At 40.1% G+C, this 24,282-nt stretch overlaps 1 long non-coding RNA gene across 1 annotated transcript in view; it reads left to right on the top strand.

The window, feature by feature from the left end:
* Positions 1-5,945: 5,945 nt before the first annotated feature.
* The window catches only part of LOC309497476, a 72,636-nt gene continuing 54,299 nt past the window's right edge, over positions 5,946-24,282 (top strand). Inside the window, exon 1 of the long non-coding RNA XR_014205547.1 lies at positions 5,946-7,853. This is a non-coding gene — a long non-coding RNA (uncharacterized lncRNA). The remainder of the gene's footprint in view (positions 7,854-24,282) is intronic.

A 24,282-nucleotide genomic window follows, 5' to 3' on the forward strand; every position in this document is an offset into this window, starting at 1 on the left:
ATGCACTCATTGAATAACATGGACGCCGGAAAAAATACGCGCTGCTCACGCGCCGCTGACGCTTGCGGTGTGAAACCGGCGATAGGCTGCATTCGAAACCACATACTTCCCTACTATTTAGTATGGGAAAAAGAGTAGGCGAGCGAAAAAGTATGTACGAATCCAAAAGAGTAGGCGAGAATTACCTGGGTGACGTACTAATTATCGCGAGATTCGGACTTAAGTGCGTTCGAATATGCCTACTTTCCTACTATATAGTAGGTGAAAACAGTACGTGAAGGAAGCAGTTCTTTCGAAACATCAGTATTCATAAAAGAGTAGGCGAGAAGTTCCCGGATGGCTTACTGCTTCTGGCCAGATTTTCGAGTGCTCAACCGATGGATACTTTTCTATCCCAGGAGGCCACGCGAGAGGATACGTCATTATCAAACATCGCAGAGATCAGCGACGCGGGTGCTTTCAAATGTGAGTAAACACGGTTCCTTGTGTTAAAATTGCATGTGTTGAACTACTGTAGAGTAAACTGTTGAATTGTAGAAGGTGTAAAGACGTTATACAGTATAGGCAAGGCAAGGCAAGTTTATTTATATAGCACATTTCATACACAATGGCAATTCAAAGTGCTTTACATAGAAGAAATTAAAATAATGAAAAGAAATAAGAATAATTAAAACAGTTTAGAAAAATAAAATAAAATACAGTACTTAAAAAAAAAAAAAAAAAAGAATATTATTATAGATCTTTCCTTCAAAGGATTCCCTTAAGACTTAAATCTTTCAACCTTCTTTTAACCTTCAATCTTCTTACGACTTCCATCTATCAACTTTCCTTTAACTTTCTTTTCTCCCTCATTTACTCACACGTTCTTTTCACTTTCTTTAGCACTGCGTTCACATTCTTTCTCAGACGAAAACTTTAATATCGTCATTTAAATACTGTTCTACTTTCAAACCCACATTAATACACGTCACTTTCACATTATCACTTTCTTTTACACCTTCTGAGTGGGCATTTACAGTTACGGGCTAAATGCCCTGCTGACATAGGAGAAATTTAAATAATTAAAAGAAATAAGAATAATTAAAACAGTTTAGAAAAATAAAATAAAATACAGTACAGTACAAACAGTCGGACGAACAGCGGCACAGTGCTCATTCAGTAAATGCATAGCTAAACAGAAGTGTTTTGAGTCTGGATTTGAATGTGACCACTGTAGGAGCACCTCTGATCTCTTCTGGAAGCTGGTTCCAGCTGCGGCTGGCATAATAGCTAAAAGCAGACTCACCATGCTTAGAGTGAACCCTTGGTATTTCTAGCTGATATGATCCTAATGATCTGAGTGATCTGTTGGGTTTATATTCAGTGAGCATATCTGCAATGTATTGAGGTCCTAGGCCATTGAATGATTTATATACCAGTAATAATACTTTAAAATCAATCCTAAATCTAACTGGGAGCCAGTGTAAAGACCTGAGGACTGGTGTGATATGTTCATATTTTCTGGTTCTGCTCAGAATCCTGGCGGCAGCGTTCTGTATGAGCTGCAACTGTCTTATGGTCTTTTTGGGAAGGCCAGTGAGGAGTCCATTACAATAATCCACCCTGCTGGTGATGAAAGCATGCACAAGTTTCTCTAAGTCTTGTCTGGAAACAAAGCATCTAATTCTTGCAATATTTTTCAGATGATAGTATGCTGATTTAGTTATTGCTTTGACATGACTACTGAAACTAAGGTCGGACTCTAGTGTCACACCAAGATTCCTGACTTGATGTTTAGTTGTTTGACCCCTAGAGTGAAGGTATGCGTTCACTTTGAGAACTTCATCTTTGTTTCCAAACGCAATAACTTCAGTTTTGTCTTTGTTTAATTGAAGAAAGTTTTGACACATCCAACTGTTGACTTCGTCAATGCATCGGCACAAGGAGTCAATGGGGCTGTAATCATTAGGCGATAGGGCTAAGTACAGCTGTGTGTCGTCTGCATAGCTGTGGTAAGCAATTTGGTTATTTCTTATTATTTGGCTCATTGGGAGCATATACAGGTTGAACAGGAGTGGCGCAAGAATTGAGCCTTGAGGGACTCCGCATGTCATGGATGTCCACTCAGACTTATGGTCTCCTATACTAACATAATAACCTCTCCCATCTAAGTATGACCTGAACCATTTTAGGACTATCCCAGAAAGCCCCACCCAGTTTTCCAGCCTGTCAAGAAGTATGTTATGATCGACAGTGTCAAATGCAGCACTGAGGTCGAGTAGTACCAGCACTGATCATTTTCCTGAATCAGTATTTAAGCGAATATCGTTTATTATCTTTATGAGCGCTGTCTCTGTGCTGTGGTGCGGTCGGAAACCAGATTGAAAATTGTCAAAGTATCCATTCGAGCTTAAGAATTTGTTCAGCTGATTGAAGATAACTTTTTCAATGATCTTGCCTATGAAAGGAAGATTTGAGATCAGTCTATAGTTGCTTAATATGGTCTTATCCAGATTGCTCTTTTTCAGGAGGGGCTTGACAACTGCAGTTTTCAGGGAGTTTGGAAAACTTCTAGAAGATCTGCTTCTAAACTGTTTAGCACACTTTTGAAAAAAGATGTGGGAAGTGTGTCAAGGGCGCATGTTGATGTTTTAAGGTGTTGTACGGTTTCTTCCAAAATTTTGCCATCAATTTCTTTGAAGTCAGACATAGTAACTACTTTCTCAGGTGGTCTGATCTGTCTGACCTCAGTGCAACTCAAGGATGTGCTGATCACCTTTCTGATATTATTGATTTTCTCAGAGAAGAAAGAAGCAAACTCACTGCACTTGCTGTTTGAGAGCATTTCACTAGGAATCTGGCTTGGGGGGTTTGTCAGTCTCTCTACAGTAGCAAAAAGAGTGCGTGTGTTGTTTAAATTGCTGTTTATAATATTTGAGAAGAAAGTCTGTCTAGCTTTGCCTAGTTCCATATTGAAAGCATGAAGGCTGTCTTTGTAGATGTTATAATGGACTACAAGTTTTGTCTTCCGCCACATGCGCTCTGCTTTTCTGCATTGTCTTTTCATATTTTGCACTGCTGTTGAGTTTCTCCAAGGTGCTTTTTGTCTGCCACTCTTCTTCCTGACTTTAACCCTCTGAGGTCTGAGGGGTTTTTGGGGTCCTTGAGATGTTCTGACTATGCCCTGACATTTGTGCTTTTTTCAGTTGCTTATAAACATATTAATGGCAAAGGTATAATTACACTCTATTTAGCACAAACAGGGCTACCATAATATGTGAGCAACATGCATGTACATGTTTGTATTTTTGAGAGAATAATGTTTATGCATGGTTATTGAAAAAACTAAAAACTAAAGTTTCTGAAATAAGGCCACAAAACACATACTAAATACGTGTCAATAAGACTTTTGACTAATTGATGTCTTTGCCTAGAATTTTTTCTTCAAAATGATGTGAAAATCATCCTGCCCTTATCATTCACATAACACAATACATTGATTTAAATCTTGTAAAACACTTTTTGTTTGTAAAGGCAATATGCGCAAGGGGCGTCAACCATTCAACAGCATCATGCATATGTAGTGGTTCACACCTCAGGAGACAATGGGGCCCGCATACTTAATGAGCCATTCATTCAGGTGTGTCACCTATAGCCACAAGAAAGAATGCAAGAGCAATATATATACAGTATATATATATATATATATATATATATATATATATATATATATATATATATATATATATATATATATATATATATATTCTACCAAATTGGTTCACAGTTGGAAGCATGTCAAATTTTTTTTTTTTCACAAATTTTGCTTGCAAATTGTATAATATCCAAGGAAAACATGTCTATTAATTGTGCAGTTAATTCTCATACTGTATTTTCAGTTTTGGAATATGTATCCTCTCCCCAAATTTGTCAATAATAAAACACAATAAAAATTATTTAAAGAAAATGCTTATATTTACCTTTTAAAATTTGTTTACATCTACCTTGTAAATATATATATTTTTATTAAAAAGGTTACAATTACAACAACAATTGAAGTGTAATCTTTCTTTGTAAAAACTAAAGTATACATTTTATCATACATATTTCAAACTTCGAATATAGCCTACATTGACAAAACATACTATATTTAACATATTAGCAAAAATTGGCAAACAAAAGCTTATTTGAGGTGGCAGATATTTTACAGTAAAAATGTGTAATCTATCCAAAACTAATCAACGAAATGTTGTCTTTCATATGTCTGTAACATATGTCTTTCGTTTTTATTATAAGGAATATAAATGTTAATTTGCAGTTTAATACGTTGCTTATACAAATACATTTTATTTCAACATATTTCAATCGATTTTACTCAGTAGGCCTATAGCTAAATAGTTTGCTAAAAGCAGATCATTTATTCACACACAGAAACGCAATTCAAATTTAAACCGTCTTTTTGCGAGTTGTGGTAAACAGCGCATCTCTTTCGTTCATTCATTTACACAGAAACGCGATTTACTTGAGAATGAAAAAAAAAACTTACTACATTATTCCATCCGTTGCTCCTCGAAATACCAGCACTTCTGAGGTAAGTTTTCCATTATTATTATTCCTCACAGCGCTGCGAGACAGTGTAGACAACTACACTTATCTGAATAAACTTGATGTGTTTTCTCGAGCTGATATGGGGGCGTTCACAGTTTGTATGGGATCGTCTCAGTCATTTGCGTTTGAATAGCGCGCGCTCTCCGTGGGCGGGGCAGATTATAACGTAATGAGATAAGATGAGCTCGACTGGAATCGCTCTCTTTTAATACAGATTTCACAAGATTAGAATATTTGTTTTTTATATAAATTACTTCATTTAAAAGAAGAAAATTCAAGCTTCATGCCTGTGTGTCTGTATGCCTGTTTGACTGAGTATTCGCTCAGTTATTGTTAATTTTCGGACGCGTTTCAGAATGGACTTCACTGGCAGAGAGAAGGCAGAACTCGCTTCGTGTTTATTTTTCTTTATTTGGCAAAAAGCACAACACTTTGTTTTTATTGTGAGTATACACAAAAATAATACACATTTAACAGAATCGATTGATGTATGAAACTCCTATGGAAAATCAAAGTCAACAGAGTATTTATGAGTTTCTTTTACATTGACAAAAAAAAAGCGAGCTGGTATCGCCGGCGATACCGTAGACCTCAGGGGGTTAACAGGAGCAATATCATCAATTATATTTTTAACTTTTGAGTTAAAAGAATCAAGGAGAAAATCAACAGAGTCAGCAGATATGCTTGGTGTTAAGGATATAGCCTTCATAAATGCTGTTGTTTATAAATGCTGCATAAATGCATAAATGCAGGCTGTTACCCAGCAGCCATGTCACCCTGTAGCCCAAGACCGGTTGCCCACTGAAGCTAAGCAGGGCTGAGCCTGGTTAGTACCTGGATGGGAGACCTCCTGAGAAAACCAGGTTGCTGCTGGAAGAGGTGTTAGTGAGGCCAGCAGGGGGTGCTCACCCTGTGGTCTGTGTGGGTCCTAACGCCCCAGTATAGTGATGGGGACACTATACTGTCAAAGAGCACCGTCCTTTGGATGAGACGTAAAACCGAGGTCCTGACTCTCTGTGGTCATTAAAAATCCCAGGATGTCTTTCGAAAGAGTAGGGGTGTAACCCCGGCATCCTGGCCAAATTTGCCCAGTGGCCTCTGTCCATCATGGCCTCCTAATCATCCCCATATACTGATTGGCTTCATCACTGTCTCCTCTCCACCAGTAAGCTGGTGTGTGGTGGGCGTTCTGGCGCAATATGGCTGCCGTCGCATCATCCAAGTGGATGCTGCACATTGGTGGTGGTTGAGGAGATTCCCCCCTTCTATGTAAAGCGCTTTGAGTGCCGAGAAAAGCGCTATATAAAATGTAATGAATTATTATTATTATTATTATTATTATTATTATTATTATAAATAGTACACTAGTGTTCTCATTTAAGCATCTCTTCTTGACAGACACAGATCTAGCTTCAGTGGCAGGAGAGATCAATATATCAAAGAAAATACAGAAATGATCAGACAGTGCTACATCCTTAATAACAATCGATGAAATGTTTAGACCCTTACTGATAAGTAAATCTAGAATGTGTCCATGATTGTGTGTGGGTCCATGTACATGCTGAGTCAGATCAAAAGTTTTTAAAACAGTTTTGATTTCTTTTGCCATATTGTTTTCTGCATTATCTATGTGAATGTTAAAATCTCCAGCAATGGCAAAACAGTCAAACTCTGAGGTAATTGTTGATAACAGTTCTGTAAAGTCCTCAGCAAAGGCTGGAGAATATTTTGGAGGCCTGTAAATAATGATAAGTAAAATGCGAGGAGCACCTTTTAACACAGTACCCAGATATTCGAAAGACGGGTAATTCCCAAATGATATTTGCTTACATTGATAGATATCTTTAAAAAGAGCAGCTAGACCCCCACCTCTCTTAACAGTTCTGCAGACACTCATAAAAGTAAAGTTAGGAGGGGCTGTTTCATTGAGGATTGTTGCACTGCAGCTGTCTTCTAGTTTCATTTAGAAACATAAAGTCCAGGTTGTTTGTGGTTATTAAGTCGTTGACTAGAAGTGATTTATTTTTAAGTGAGCGAATGTTTAAAAGTGCTAACTTAACAGTCTTACTTTTTGTCCCCACAGCAATCTTAGTTTGACATGTAATAGGCACCAGATTAGTTGGGTTTGCTGTACGGCTATTGAAGGCCTTAGACTTTCTATCTTGTAATAGAACAGCAATAGAGAAAGATACAGGCACACTGGGTTCCCGCTTGTTCTGTAAACATTTGAGAAAGTTACTGTTATCATAGCAGGAACCCAAAACACATCACTGAGAGCTGGTATCAGTTGTTTTTGGTTCACCTCGAGCAGATGGAGGAGGGTGTGGACCCTGGCGTTTTGGCCGAAGAGGCCGAAGAGCTCTCACAGGAGGAGGGGGCGGGCGAGCTCGGCACGCAGGCCTTGGTGTTTGAGGTGCCTGACGTTTTTTGGTTGGTATCTGGGGGCTTGCAGCAAAAGAGTGGGATAGTCTGGTTCCAGCATGCACCAGTTCTTCCATTTTCTGTGAGAAGCACAGGAGTGGAGTTGCTGGCGAGAGGGAGAAAGTATCTGGTGAAAGGGGCTGTTGCTCAGGTGTTATCGGAGGCTGAGATATGCTGTCCTGGCTTCCCTGGCTGTTTTCCAGGAAGTCGTCCTTGGGTGCTGAATCTTGGAGCAGTTCTAATATGTCTGTCTGTGGTGAGCTCTGTGGGCAGGGCTCAGCTGAGATTGTGTCCGTGAACAGAGGTTGTTGTGGCTCAGTGGTGTTATCATTGTCCTTGTGTGATATGTCAACATGTCCATTTTTCTGCTGAAGTGAAGTCCCGTGTTCATTCATACTGTTTCCAGGTGTGTGTGTGTCGTTCAGATTGACACACACTGCAGAAGGATGATTGAGGGAGAAGTCAATATTGTCCTTTAACACTCTTGAACCAACTTTGTTTGGGTGATGGCCATCCCGATGAAATAGTTGTCTCTGACTCCAGAAAAGATTGAAGTTGTCAATGAAGTTTACTCCTTTTATATTGCAGGTTTTTTGCAGCCATGTATTAATCCCAAGCAGCCGTGAAAACCTGTTTGTTCCTCTTGCTGGGAGTGGTCCACTGATGAATGTCTGAACTTTCAGTCTTTTAAAGGTATAGCGGAGGATCTTTCCAAATTTGAGATAAGACCCGCCCTCTCCACTTTTTGAAAAGTTTGATTGATTCACCAGAATGATTGACAATTAGGAGGACCAATAGTATAGGTTACCCACCAGGAAGTAAAACATCCTCCGCTATACCTTTAAGTGTTTCAAAAAGTTCATTGAAATCCTTCTTAAGGAGTTCTGACTGCTCTTTATGAATATCATTCTTCCCCACATGAATTATGAGTCGATTTGCAGTCTTATGTTTCATCAGAATGTTTTGAAGTTCCCTGTTTATATCAGAAGTTGTAGCTTGTGGAAGGCAGCATGTAGTTGTATCCCTGCTGCTAATGTTTCTGATTATGGAGTCCCCCACTAGTCCTGGGCTCGGCTGTGCTCTGAGCTGAGTGCCGCTGTCTGCTCGACCTTGAGCGCCAGTTAGCATCAGTGTTAGCTACTGGCTGATACAGTCTGTGTTCGATCACATTCATCACGTCTGGGGATTCCTCATTTACATTCATTAGTACTTCAAATCTGTTCTCAAGATGTATAGGTGTTGGCAGAAGACCAGTGTTTGCAATCCTTGTCAGAGCTGTATCTGGGGTAGAGGATGCTACTGCGGCAATATGTGGGGCTCGTGACAATCTGATGTCTCGAGTGCCTTTGGGTCTCGCTCCCTGTTTGTGCCATCGATTTGTAAGTCGATCGGCTTGTTTCTCTACCTGTCGAGGAGCACTAGTTTCATGAGACTCACCGGCTATATGCTGAGGGTGTCCATGACGAAGCTCTGTTGTGTGTTCCGTCTGGTTTGGTGGTCCCGTAAATAACTTTGTTTCAAGAACTGCAGTATAGTATAGTTGTGATTTTGCTGTAAAAACACGTTTTATTATGTATAACGTTAGCTAACGTCTCCGGTTACTATCGTAACCTCGGTTCCCTGAGAGGCGGGAACGAGACATTACGTCACTGACGTATATGGGAACTCCCTTCCTTCTCCGTTTTCACTGAAATCTTATAGGCTAACGCCAGCTGGAGACTGCTGGCCAATTGACGCGAAACATGCAAATGCTGACCGGTCCGCGGGCAGTATAAATAGCATGGGCGCGACAATTACGTCAGAATCAAGACTGAACGCTAGCACAGCTGATCAAACGGCGAGCACGGCGGCTGACGTAATGTCTCGTTCCCACCTCTCAGGGAACCTAGGTTACGATAGTAACCGGAGACGTTCCCTTTCAAGGCGGTCACTTCGACATTACGTCACTGACGTATATGGGAACTGTAATGAATCCCGCCTTGAGCGCAGTGAAGATAAGCCCTGAACGGGGTCAAGCTACACTCCCACGAGAGACAACAGTTCTAAGCCAGCAGCGCCGCTAGGAGCACTCGAAACTGATAGGCGAAACTAGACCAAGAACGTCTGCTCCGACCTTACCAAAGTTGCATATCCAATGCAATGAAGCGAAGACTGCACTGGAGAGGGCAGCACAACACCATAAGCACTCGAGCACAAGAGTTAACACAGTGTCGACGGCAATAGCGGTGACAGCTGCATAACCTTATAGCCATACACAGAGTTAACAGGAATTGAAAACTACTGCGTAATGCGGAAACAGCTATGTAACATTATAGTCATAACACAGAGTTAGCAGCAATGGTAACTCTGCATAATGCAGACTACTGCACAGCTGGTGGTAACAGTTCATGAGTACATTAATAAAACTCACCGAACCCACGACGCTATAGGCAGTGCATCAAACTTGAAACCCTGGCGAACGTGTTCTGAGAAGACAGCCAGCATACCTAAATCCCGTAGGCATTTAGCCAACATTGAAAGCGTCGAATTCAGTGAGAAAGTCTCAGTATAAAACAGCACGTCCCTAGTACCATCCACCAAGCACACAAACAGCTGGTCAGACTGCTGCCTAGTGATCCACGTACATCCGCAAAGCCCTTACAGGGCCAACAGCACTCTGAGCATCGGCATCATGCGAGGCTGACGGCTCAGCAGATAAGGCGGGCAGGGATCAATCTGTGCTCTGAACGGTGTAAGCGACTTCGGAACACAGCTTGGTATCGGACGGAGAGTGAGCCTGCAGTCACCAGGTCCGAGACAATGCAACATCATTCGCTTAGAATGAGCGTAGGTCTCCAACGTGCTTCACTGGGGTGAGAGCAGGTGGATTAAGGCCATCTCAAAGAGAGCTCTCAACACTTGTTAGTGTAAGTGTCTTGCTCAACTATGGACCCAGCAGCGGACACACAAGAAGGTTTCACAGCTTGGGGATGATAGGCTAGTAAGGGGGTCACGAGGAACTGACACTCCCTTGTAGAACATAGCCAATGTTCTAAGCCGATGCACAGAAGTGCAAACCAACACATAACTGAATGTACATAAACACAGTGCTAGTGGCCGTAGCGACAACAACTGTGAATATACGCAGTTAGATAATAGCCCCATAATAGCATAGCACCTCAGTAAGTACACAAACACAGTCGTAGCCGTAGCTACAACTGTGAGTAAACGAGTTAACACACAATAGCCAGTTGCACTGAAGGAAACGGGGCAACATAACAGCGTAGCCCATGTACGTAACAGCATTGGTCGCTGTAGCGCATCCATGTATGTACATAAACGCAGCGTAAGTCGCCGTAGCGACAGAAACTGTGTAGAGACAGAACTGAGATGTACAGTTAGATCAGGATGGCTAGCTGCACCAAAGGAAACGGGGCAGCATTACAGCATAACACATCCGTGTACGCATGTACACAACATCCAGAAACCGTGAACATGCACGGTTAGATTAGGATAGCTAGTTTTGCACTGAAGGAAACAGGGCAAAAAAATAGCAAAAACACGTCCTTGTACGTACATAAGTGCAGTGTAGTCGCCGTAGCGACAGAACTGTGAATATGCACAGTAGATAGGATAGCTGGTTGTTGCACTGAAGGATAGAGGCCAACATAACAGCATAACACATCAGTGTGCACATTTTAAACATCTGTGTGTATAATGCAGCGCAAATCGCTGAAGCGACCGAAACTGCATGAATATGCGCAGTTCAAACACAATGGTCAGTTACGTTGAAGGGCAACATAACAGCATAACGCTTCAGTGTGTACACAGATGCAGCGCAAGTCGCCGTAGCGACGACTGAGACTATGCATAAGCATAGTTACATTTTGTGTACAAAAACCACAGCGTCAGAGGCATAGCGACATCGACTGTGAATACGTAGTTATCAGAATAGCCGGTTGCACTGAGGATACAGGGCAATATATAACGGCATAAATCATAGACACATATCAATGTACATAACACAGCGTCAGTGGCATCGCACAACAACTGTGAATACACAGTAATCAGAGTAGCCAGTTGCACTGAAGGATACAGGGCAATATATAGCGGCGTAATCGTAACACATATCAGTGCGTAGTGTGTGCACAGCGTCAGTTGCATCGCACGACAACTGTGAATACGCACTGCGTAGTAATCAGAATAGCCATTTGCACTGAATGACACAGGGCAATATATAATGGCATAAATCATTACACATAACAGAGTGCGGTGTGTACGTAACACAGCGTCAGTTGCATCGCACAACAACTGTGAATACGTAGTAATCAGAATAGCCATTTGCACTGAAGGATACAGGGCAATATACAACGGCAAAATTCATACACATATCAGTGTGTAGTGTGTACGTAAACACAGCGTCAGTTGCATCGCACGACAACTGTGAATACGTACTGCGTAGTAATCAGAATAGCCATTTGCACTGAAGGAAACAGGGCAATATACAACGGCAAAATTCTAACACATATCAGTGTGTAGTGTGTACATAAACACAGCGTCAGTTGCATCGCACGACAACTGTGAATACGTACTGCGTAGTAGTCAGAATAGCCATTTGCACTGAAGGATACAGGGCAATATACAACGGCAAAATTCACACACATATCAGTGTGTAGTGTGTACGTAAACACAGCGTCAGTTGCATCGCGCAACAACTGTGGATACGTACTGCGTAGTAACCAGAATAGCCATTTGCACTGAAGGATACAGGGCAATATACAACGGCAAAATTCATACACATATCAGTGTGTAGTGTGTACGTAAACACAGCGTCAGTTGCATCGCACGACAACTGTGAATACGCACTGCGTAGTAATCAGAATAGCCATTTGCACTGAATGACACAGGGCAATATATAATGGCATAAATCATTACACATAACAGAGTGCGGAGTGTACGTAACACAGCGTCAGTTGCATCGCGCAACAACTGTGAATACGTAGTAATCAGAATAGCCATTTGCACTGAAGGAACAGGGCAATATACAACGGCAAAATTCATAACACATATCAGTGTGTAGTGTGTACGTAACACAGCGTAAGTTGCATCGCGCAGCAACTGTGAATACGTACTGCGTAGTAATCAGAATAGCCATTTGCACTGAAAATACAGGGCAATATAAGTGGTATAAATCATACACATAACAGTGTGTAGTGTGTACGTAACGGAGCCATGGCCTTTGCCTCATCCCTCTAGACGCGCGTCTTTGCGCATGACTATCCATAGGACGTCGTGGAAGACGGAGTCTTTCTTGAAGTAGCCTGGCTGAGATACCGGGCTAAGTATCCTCCACAGAGCCTATCGCGTCGAGTCGCGAGCACGCGAAAAGGACCGGAGTGGCGACGGGCAGCGCTCAACTCGTCTTTGGGCAGGAGAGGGCCCACCAGCGGCCGGCTGGTGGCAGTGGGCCTCATCCCCGCTGATGCCCGGGTTTATTCCCCTGAGGGCGCGCACTGTCCGGCACATTGCCTGTCGTCCGCGAGTGCGGCCTCGGTTGATCCTTGTTAGGGTAGAGCGAGTCAATAGGACCCGCACATATCTGGCATGTAGCAGCCATCGGATGCGGGGAGGAAACATGGTGAGTAACCTCTATTGCAACTTCCACGATGACTTCAGATAAGACTTCTAGCGTGAAGAAAGAGATTCTGACGTAATTGTCGCGCCCATGCTATTTATACTGCCCGCGGACCGGTCAGCATTTGCATGTTTCGCGTCAATTGCCTATAAGATTTCAGTGAAAACGAAGAAGGAAGGGAGTTCCCATATACGTCAGTGACGTAATGTCGAAGTGACCGCCTTGAAAGGGAACAGGGGAGCTCCAGTAAGGACACGTAAGTTACGTCTCTAACGTGGATTTACATAAACCATCTTAAAGACGCTTATTTTAAATGTCTATTTACATCTGACAGGAAAATCTTCAGTAAGTATTGCAGAAGAGCACATCACAACATGAAATAGACATCTGAGTGATGAATGTGTGCTATTATGTAGAACAAATCTATAAAGTAACTAAACATAAGTTATCTATTTTATTTGTCCATTACTGTTGATAAATTGAGGAACATTTATGTTGGATAAAAAGTTAAAACAACCTCAACATGTAAATGTAGTGTTGAGCTGATAAATCACAGAGGTAATGTGAATCTTGTCTGGATGTTACAGGGACAGATGAACAGATGTGTGTTTATCCAGTGGAGAGTGGCTCGTGAAGCAGAATGCTGCCATCAAAGGCTTTGAGTGGGTGCAGAATAGGGAGGATAGCAAAATAAAGTAAACTATGACATATTATACCCAACAATTCTTCATACAGTAGACTAACATTAAAAGTGATAACTTCCCAGCTAACAATGACTTGGCGGTCCACCAGCATTTTTGGGGCGGCACAAAGTCAGTGGCTTGACACGGTCGGACCTCCGGCTGCACACCATCGGCAACCCGACCAATCTGAAAATGCCGTCGGTCTGCCAGCGTTTTTGCCAGCTTGAGGCCCCAAATGAATTCAGTGTATAGAATTTGATTCTCAAGACAGATTCAAACAATTATCATAGAAGCATACCGAGAACATAGTCATCAAACTTGCGTTTGGTCTTTTTCCTCCTTCCTTCTACTTCCTCATTTTCCTCCTCGACATAGCTCGTCATGTCATAATCATCACATTCACGTATGTTAACTGTAAGGTTAAAGACACAGACACTACAATTACAATAAAAATGACCATACTACTAGCATCTTGACTAAGGGTGCTCACCTGATACAATTTTTGCTTTGCAATTTTTACTTTGACAGAGGAATTAACCTTATTAGATCATTTACAAAAACTTACCGGAGGTCATTTTACGCTTCACCAAGGTGAATGTCATCCAGTCATCCTGAGGGGGGTGTTGATTGAGGAAAGCTGCCCTTTCCCCTTTTTTTGGCCATCTAATAGTTTTGTTGTCAATATCAATCCAGTTGTCTGGGGCAGTTCCCTCCAATTCCTTGCCATGCTCCACCCACACAGCCCTGGCATACACCATGATCTGGTAAGTAAAAGCACATTCATAAAGTGTTAGCACTTTTCCACACTACTTATCTATGAAACTGCTACAAACAAACACAAATGCCACCAGAAATGAATTATATATTATAATATATATATAATTCCCCTCCACCACACCGCATAATTGTGAGTATATATGCCCCTTACTGCTGATTGGCTGTGTTTTGTGCAGGTCTGCCCAATTTCAGACATTGTTTAACATTGTTAAATCCACCTTTAAGTGTTCTGAACTCAGTTATGACAAAATATAGAATGGTACATCTACAAAGAGGTTAATTAAGATAAAACTGCCAACCTTCCAATTCAAAAGGAGAGGACAGAGCCACCATTCTCATGAGGGAGGCAGGCCACCTTGCGGAACAGATCAGTTTCAAGCAGTTGTCGTCTTTTCATCCCGCCTCGTCCATTTCTTGTGTACACTATATTTAGCTGTTTTGAGCTTTTCAAACAACACTGATAACACTGGTGCAAGACATCGCATAACACAATCCTCCTCTTCTTTCTCTGATAAAAGCAAATCTTTCACCTCGCAAGAGAAAACAACTGTCCTTTCCCTTTGTAGAAACAAACATTCGAGGCCGTGCTTCAGGCTGTGTTTTGCTCTTGCTGGCGTTTGCATATTCGATCTCTGATAATCGCCTGGTCGCCTGTGCTAGGGGATTTTTTCCACTCCGTACATGTTTCTTGATTTGTTGGAGATGGTTTTCAAAAGGGAAACCGGAAATATCATTCAATGAGCAATTGAAGTAGCGGACATCCTCATGAAGGTGAATCAGTCCATCTACATTGTATACTGAAAAATACTTTCCATACAGGTCAGCACAGCAGATGCAGATGAAGTGTGAGATGAGTTCATGGGCATTTTGAAGGTATGCATTGCGAGTGCTCTCATCAGAGTCCAACATAATTGACATGGCTACTGTCAAGGACAGGAAATTGTAGTATCTTTCAGGAGATAACACACTCTTCAGTACAACTGGTCTAGTATACAACAAAAACTGCCGAAATTCTGTGGCCTTCCACCTGTCCAGCTCTTCTAGACCGTGGGGCTGCCGAGCAAATTCACTTGGCATTTTTCCACTTAGTCCGTTTAGCTTTTGCAATATTTGTTCCTTTTGCCTTACAGATAAGCGGCAAAGTGTTGGGCCCCGAGTCAAGAATATTAACATCCGTCGAACTACTCCCAAGTTGACCATATGCACATAGTCTAATGCCTGGCTCACACTACAGGAGTTTTAGGCCGATTTATGCCCGATTTACCCCCTCCCGAGAATCTGAGAAAAAATCTTGTCGAGGACCTCGATCGGTTCCGATGTTCGGCGCAGATTATCTGGTAATGTGAGGCGTTCACAGATCGAATCTTGCACCTCCCGATCTGCTCGCAGACACATCGGGGCCGCCCCGATAATATCAAACATGTTTGATATCTAGGATTATAAATCGGGCGTAAAACTATGATTACGTCAGTACTTCCACAATAGCCAATGAGAGACAGGTCTACAACGAGACGGAAGTGACGGAAGTTTTGAAGGAAGTTTTGAAAATGTCAACCGCGAAAGCAGCTGTACGGGTCCGGTGGACAACGGAGATGGAAGAACGGATGGTGGAGATGTGGCAACAGTATGAGTGTCTATTTAATGTCTCCTCAAAAGAATACCACAACCGGAGCGACAAAGAGAAGAGCTGGGGAGAGATCGCTTCAGATTTGAACGTACCGGGTGAGTGTAAAAAGTTGCTAGCGCACTAGCTAGCAAATGTAAACATTAGATCTAGGTCAATGATCATCTGCTACATTCATGTCTAACAAAAGATGAATTGCACAGTTAGTTTGTTTGAATAATATTACTAATATTTAATGATATTAGTTCAGTTGAATTTAGAGAGGAAACACAGTGTATGTCAGTGTCAGTGTATATTTTCAGTGGAGGAGGTGAAAACAAGAGCAACAACATTACGGACACAATACACCAAGCTTCTCAAACCTAAACCAAGTGGGAGTGGGGAGAAAGGGCTCACTCATAAGCAGGCTTGGCTGTTGAGGAATTTGGAGTTCCTCAAAAAACATGTTGCCCAACGCCCCAGTGAGACCAGTGTAAGCAGAGCAGTATTACGGACAGGCATATTGTGTGCTTAAGTAATATAGATATTTGCATAATTAGATATTAATTATCAGGAAATTTTCATTTAGGGTGAACTAATCCTTAATCCTAATCCTTTAAATTCTTGCACTGACATAAAATTGTTTTTCAGCTTGATCAATCTGTCAAAGACTTGTTTGACGGGCAGGACATGGATGACCCCACCAGCGATGAGGACATTATAAATACATCCGAGGCACCAGGTAAAATAACACTTGTAAATGTAAAGACTAATAAAATGCTGAAAAAGTGATAACAGATTAGTTGTTTTGTCATTCAGGATGCCAGCCAGATGTCCTATTTTAAAGTTTGCACAAAACAGATCAAGCAGTGACATTTTCATAACTGGTGTATCCAAAATGATCAATGTTTATGATAATGTCTTTATTCAAATTATTTATTTTATTAGTTATTCTTTACATATTATTATTCTTTTACATGTTATGGAGATATTTAATCATTTATAAATATTCTACTATATGCTCTGAAATGTTTACTTCTAAATGGATTCGCTTCTGTGCTGTAATAATAATGTGATTTCTCATACTTTAATTTTTATCTCATTAACCACAGCACCACATCCCTCTACCCAACAAAGGGGTGAAGAACTCACCACCTCTTTTCCCACTCCCAAATCGGGATCGAAACGTCGCAAAGGGGATGCAGATTCTATTGAGCGACAGAAACTTAATTTGTTACAGCAAGTTACTTCAGTTCTTGCCACTCCAGATCCTTACAGTTCCTTTGGACATCAAGTTGCTGTGGAACTTAAATTGATAAAAAATGTAAGCATACAGACCAGGGCAAAGAAAAAAATAATGAATATTTTGTTTGAGGCCCAGGAAGCTGACCAGTCCACTCCATCACCATCCTCACACATTCCACCAGCTACATACTCACCTACACAAATGCTCTCCTCAACCCCTTTATACACACAGCCACAACATCAACACTACCATCAGCTCCTGCCTCCTCAGGGTCCTGCTCAGCCTCAAAACTATTTTAGGTTGTTAGAAGATTTGGATGAGTAGTTGCAGATAAAATATGCAGTACGATATACACAAAGTTCATCACACATGCACAAAACTTCATTAAAGGGATAGTTCACCCAAAAATGAATATTTTGTCATTACTTACTCACCCTCATGTTGTTCCAAACGTGTTTATGACAAAATATTCATTTTTGGGTGAACTATCCCTTTAACACCTGAAATGTATGACTATGGCATTTGAGGTTACTGTAATAGATGTGTAGTTCAAAATGAAAGCTTTTGAAAGTTTTATGAATGAATTAATATTTTAAAATGTTACGTTGGCAGTTTAATACTTTTGTATGTTGAAAATAATTGAATAAAGAACTGAAATGTGATCATGAATACTGTCTTTATTTTAATAATAGCAAATAGACATGCTGTGAGTTAAAATTATAATTTGTTTTATAATAATTGCAATATTTTAAATACCACAAAAATATAAATGTAATCTAGCTATGTACATTATAATTTGTTTTTAAATAATTACAATATTTTAAATACCACAAAAATATAAATGATGTAATCTTCTAACTATGTACATTGCTGTGCTACACCCAGCTAACGCTTATGTTTATCAATTCTCTAAACGTAGTCTTCTTGCCATGGCACCTGGCCAGCAGGTGACGTAAAATAATCCTTCAGGACATCACGTTGCTGCTTAGCAGTGAGGGTGGGGTTTCGTGCCCTTCCAGCTTGCAGATTCTGCATGGCCCCCAGACCATCTCTCCTCCATGCTCCTTCGTTGACTCTGTGGTCTGCATCCTCCCAGTCTGCCAGTGCTGGTGGCATGTAGGCCTCAGAACGGCGCTCACAAAGGAAGTTGTGGAGGCATGCTGAAGCCAGGGTGATCTTTGTAACACTGTCTGGATGAAGAAGGATGGTAGAGCGGAAAACTCGAAACCTATTGGCGAGAATGCCAAAGGCATTTTCTACAACTCTGCGTGCCCGTGAGAGTCGGTAGTTGTAGACCCTTTGGTTGTGGTCCAGCTGCCTGAAAGGGTAGGGCTTCATCAGATCTGTTCTTAGTGGGTAAGCCTCATCCCCCACAAGCATATAGGGCAGCAAAACATCTGACCTAGGAAGCTCTTCTGGAGGAGGAACATTTAGGAGCCCCTTGTCCAGCGCTTTCCTCAGGTCAGAATTGGCAAAGAGCCCAGCATCTGAAACCCTGCCCTGAGTGCCAACACTGATATAAATAAACTTATAATTCGCATCCACAGCTGCCATCATAAGAACAGAAAATCTGTTCTTATAATTGTGCCACGTGCTCCCACTGTGGGCTGGTGGCTGAATGTAGATGTGCTTGCCATCAAGGGCACCCAGACAATGTGGAAATTGCCATTTTTCTTCAAAGTTCTTGGCAATTGCTCGCCATTCGTCCTCTGATTTTGGTGTCTGCAAAAATAAGAGCAGAATGATAGATTTATTTACAAGGTGAGAGATTTATCCTCACCTGATTTAATAGATTAACTATTGAATCTCAACCCCACCTATACAGAATTTCTAAATTCAGTGAAGTTAAACCTTATGCCCACCACATCTATACATTGTTATGTTTGTGTTTTCTCCTCTTTCAGTTTGTCATTTTCGAAATATGTTAGTTGTCTTCATATTTGTAAATACTGTATGTCATAATGTTTGTTATTGTGATACTAATAATAAAAATATTAGGAAATTCTAACCTTTAGAAAATCATCTTTCAAGACCTGATGTAGTGCCGCACATGTGTCCTTCACTATATCAGATACAGTAGTGGCCCCAATTCGGTACTGGAAACTCAATGATTTGTAGGTTTCACCTTCAACAGAAAAACACATATTATTTAATTAAAATATAGTGCATTCATTTCATAAATAATTTCAATAGTTGAAAATATCACAGGTTTAAAATGGTAAATGTAAGTAGACTGTCAAAGCTATTTGTATGTTTTCCTGTTTCCCTGTTTTATCATTAATTTAATCTCACTCCATAACAACACCATTTGAGATATCCAATATCCAAGCACAATTTAGCCTTCTCAATGTTAATTGACATCATGTTGACTGAGTGTGGTGGCCAATATAGTTCAACACAGGTGCTTTCAGTGCTTGGGCCCTAATTACTGTAAACTGGAAACACAAGAGACAAACCTGTACATTTGTAAATACAAACCTGTGGCCAAGAATCTGAGGGTCAAGGAGAGCCTCTCCCTGGCTGTAATTGCCCGCCTCATCTTGGTGTCCTGCCTGGTGATCAGTGGTTCTACTCTCCCTAGCAGGATTTCAAATTCATCTGATGTCACCCGTAGCAGCTCTTTGAAACCTGATCTGTCCTCCAACTATACAAAAAAAAAATACACACTTTTAATGAACTTAACCCTTAATAAGTATAAATATTTTCCACATTTGAGTGACACTAGCAAAAACTCAAAACAAAACTTCAAAATCATGTATAACTAGCGCTACATGCACTTGATGTGAACCATCATTAGTTATTTTGAACTGTCTTGAGCTTCTATCATTAAACAGCAGAGATTTTGCTTTTGGTTCCTACTCACATTGTTAACAATCTGTTTGTATAATAATTTTTAGCCTATTCAATTACATTTAGTGTAGTTAATGCTCTGAAATTAATGTTAATGTTAGCTTTTCAACGTTTATCGTTTAAGATTCCTTTAAACATGTACAGTGTCATGTATAGAGTCCATAATATCAACTGAAAAAATAAAACATATCAGTACGATACAGTAACAAAATCTGAGAGAAATTGAAATTGAGAGACGGAGCAATCCAACCGATTTAATGTTACATGTCTGCATCTTGCACGAGAAGGCAACAAATTAACGTTACTTGCTGATCACCATTGTTACAGCTACTACACATTCCTGCTGACCAGACCTGTTGTGTTGCTACATTCCTGCTTCTGCTTCTAACACCTATTTGATTTAAATTTTACTAAAACACAGTTCTACACTGTAACAGTGTACAGTACGTTAGCGCTATAAACTAATGGTAACATGTTGCCAAACAACTGTAAACAATCTATCCCTTGCTAGCGCACTAGGCTACTGTAAACATTTTAAAACAGTTAAAAATCGTACCTCTAGTTCTCGTTGAAGAACAGACAATCCATGCTGATCCCGTCTTCCCAACCATTTTCTCGTCCACGCTCGTTTGATTTTCTTTTGTTTTTTATTGCTACAAAGAATAAGTATTAATACAGCAAGTTGCCGCGACGCACTATCCATTTTGTTTACATGCGCTTCCCCGTGAGATCGCGTCACGTGAGGTGCTAAATCTGGCAAGATAATCTTAAGAATATCTTGTAGTGTGTGATGCGCCACTATTTTCAAATATTGTAGTGTGAGCATGTTTTAAGATTTGAGGGAAGAAAATCTGCAAAGATTCTCCTTGAGTGTGTGCTGCAACCAGATTTCAAAATCGGTTAGGATTTTAAAAATCCTGTAGTGTGAGCCAGGCTTAAGACAGTGGTTCCCAAACCTGGAGTACCCCCAACACTGCACGTTTTCTTTGTCTCCCTAATCAAACACACCTGATTCAACTCATCAGCTCATTATCAACACGTGCAACACGTTCCCAAAGTCATGTGAAATAATCGTGATTTCAATACTGACCAAAATAACTGTGATTATGATTTTTTCCATAATCGAGCAGTTCTAGTTTGTGCTCAAACCAAACTAGTTCCTAATACATTCAATTTAGTTTGAGAAACAACAAAAAGGTTTTCTGCTTGAACAGAAACTTACCTCTTTTTCTATCTTTATTGCTTCAACCTAAAAAAGAGATAAAGAAGAATTTTCCAAATTACAAAACTATTTAATATACAGATATACAGATCAGGGGCTGCATTCACAAAACATCTTATGGCTAAAAGTAGCTCTTAACTTGCCCATTTAGGATAAACTCTTAAAAATAATGGGCATGTCAGTCCTAATTTTAGGACTTTTCCTAAGAGTATTTCAGAAAGCATTTTAGCTAAGAAGACACAGTTATTTCTCATACTGTATTTTCAGAAAGTTTTGGAATATTTATTCTCTCCCCAAACGTGTCACTAATAAAACACAATAATAAATAATTTAATGAGAAGGCTTATATTGACCTATTAAGATTTTGTTTATATCTACCCTGTAAATATATGTTTTGACATTTTATTAAAGTTTTCACATATAAGTCAACAACAATTACAATTTTAACAATATTTCAAGTGTAATCTTTCTTTGTATAAAGCATACATTTTATCATACGTATTTCAAAGTTAAGGATTAATTAGTTTGAATATAGGAACAAACACTATTATAACATCTTAATTGATAATTTAATATACCTACTTTATTTTTGACTAAACATCACATATTTAACATATGAGCAGAAATTGGCAAACACAAGCTTATTTGATTTTACAGTAGTCTAAACTAATCAACGAAATCTTGTCTAAACATTCATATTTCGTTTGTAACATATCGTCCTTATAATATATTTGCATATAAATGTTTATTTGCAGTTTAATACGTTGCTTATACAAAGACATTTTATTTCAACATATTTCAGTCGATTTTTACTCATCCCAGTACAGCAATATAGTTAATAGGTAAAAGCTAAACTAGTAGATGTGTTCATGTAAAAAAAACATGTTTACTAATGTAAGTGCAAGTGTGTGCTGTTGTGTACAGCTGTAGTAAACATCTGTGCCATTCATTCATTCACACACAGACACGCGATTCATATTTAAACAGTCTTTTTGCAGTTTACCGACACTATTGCATAATCGCGATTAGAACAAAGCACTTAAGAATAAAAAACTTACTACAGTCCTCTGAATAGCTGGATCCGTTGCTCCTCGGATCGCGTTTCAGAATGGACTTCACTGACAGAGAGAAGGCAGAACTGGCATCATGTTTATTTTTCTTTATTTGGCAAAAAGCACAACACTTTGTTTTTATTGTGAGTGTGAAATAATAGACACCTAATAGGATCGAATGATGTGTTACACTTGTATGTAAGATCAAAATTGACAGAGTATTTTGAGTCTCTTTTGCACTGATACGAAAAAAAGCGAGCTGGTATCGCCGGCGATACCGCCGACCCCAGGGGGTTAAAGGGGTAAAGAAACCAAATTTGACTTGATCTTTTGGTATATAAGAGGTCTTTGTACCATTAAAACTTCCTGCAAGTTTCATAGCTTAAGACGTCTTCCCCATTATAAACAAAGCATTTATTTTATCAAGCTTTAATTACAGCTCGTTGTGGATCCATGGTAAGAAGTGACGTCATGGTACGAAATGACGTACCAGTCGTTTGCATATGACCGCCTCCAGCGCAATACAACTGCGCCTCATTTCACATCATCACATCATTGTCACGCCCACAGGTGTTCAGTCGACGTGCAGCGACTGTTTACAAGAAGATCGCGATGCCACACAGATGTGCTGTTCCTGGCTGTGGGCAAGCAAAATGTTTGAACACGATGCCGAACGATCCAGACGTCAGGGAAAAATCGAAATCAATTGAGAATTGACACGATGGTAAAAGATCGGAAGAACAAAGTTTCACGTGGAGCATTGTGTAGCCTACATGTGATACAAAATGTAAAGAATTGCCATTTCAATGCTGCATCTTCAAATATAGCCTGTGCATTCATTATGTCCGTGGTACACCCTATCATTTCATTGAATTTAGTTAAATAATGTTCAACTTTTAGCAAAATTATAGGATAATTACGCAACAATAACCCATTTTCAAGTGTCCGGGGTTACAAATGACATATTAATTCAAAATATTTGTCACACTTTCCATGTGGACATGAGCTGATCCATTGCTGTGGTGATGGTTTATTTTCTTCTGATTCCTCATCTGATTCCGGCTCAAACATATAGGGTTGTATCATTGCAAGAGCCATCGCCTCGCATGCAGCAATCGGCAGCACCCGCTACTATTGTAAACAGTTCTGCAGAATCCGCACATGTTCTGACTAGGGGGCGTTAATAATTTATGCATAAGGACTGACATTAGCCAGTCATGACAGTGGGCGTTAACACTGAACTCTTAAAGGGGAAACACCCCCAAAACAGACTGTTTGAATCAGAGGATGAGAAACAGGGTGGGAAAAGGTCATAAATCACAAAAATTTTTACGTTTTTTAAAAAACTATAGTAATACTATAACTGCACCTAAGGGAACATAATAAAACAAAAACCATGTTCATGACCCCTTTAAGATGAGAATTCTTTTTTTTTATTAACAGTATACATAAAACAGATTGGAAGAAAACATTTTTCTGTAGACTTTTACTGAGCTGAGCAGGAGGTCCTGGTGGGTCCAGGTCCATGAGACCCTGGTAAGGCCTCTGCCGGTGGGACATCATCTGGGATCAGTGCATATTTCCACTGTCTACCAACAGCTTTGCAGAGCTGACTCAGTCGATGGCTGCCAGTCACTGAGATGTTCTCAGAAAGAGGGAAGAATAAATGAAATTAACTAGGGGTGCTCCGGCAGGATTTTTGGGGCCGATCACTGATCCCCGATTGCTGGAAGCTGTATCACCCGATACCGATCACTGATTACAGGGTCTATTTAAATTCAATTCAATTCAAATTTATTTGTATAGCGCTTTTCACAATACACATTGTTTCTTTTTTTATTTAATTTTTATTTACTTTTTCTCATGTAAACATTACACTTCAATCAGATGTACATCAGATACTATATCGGATATCTTCATATCAAAAACATACTAACACAACGTACAAATGCATTCATATGCCCATACATACACCATACAGTCGTGTTTTCCGTACATCTATTCATCAGAAATGTAAACTTTTTCTTCTTTTTTTTTTTAAACAAAACAACAACAAAAAAGAGGAAAATAACTATGTACATGTAGGGAGTAGTCTTTCTGGGCATTCTAAATATTACCTAGAAAATGAAATCAGGTCTTTGAGATGTTGCATATTTGGTCAATTTTTTCCAATATACACATTGTTTCAAAGCAGCTTTACAGAAAGTGCATTTCAGAAATGTACATA

This window comes from Leuciscus leuciscus, assembly GCF_965113295.1.
Source record: "Leuciscus leuciscus genome assembly, chromosome: 4".
NCBI lineage: Eukaryota > Metazoa > Chordata > Actinopteri > Cypriniformes > Leuciscidae > Leuciscus > Leuciscus leuciscus.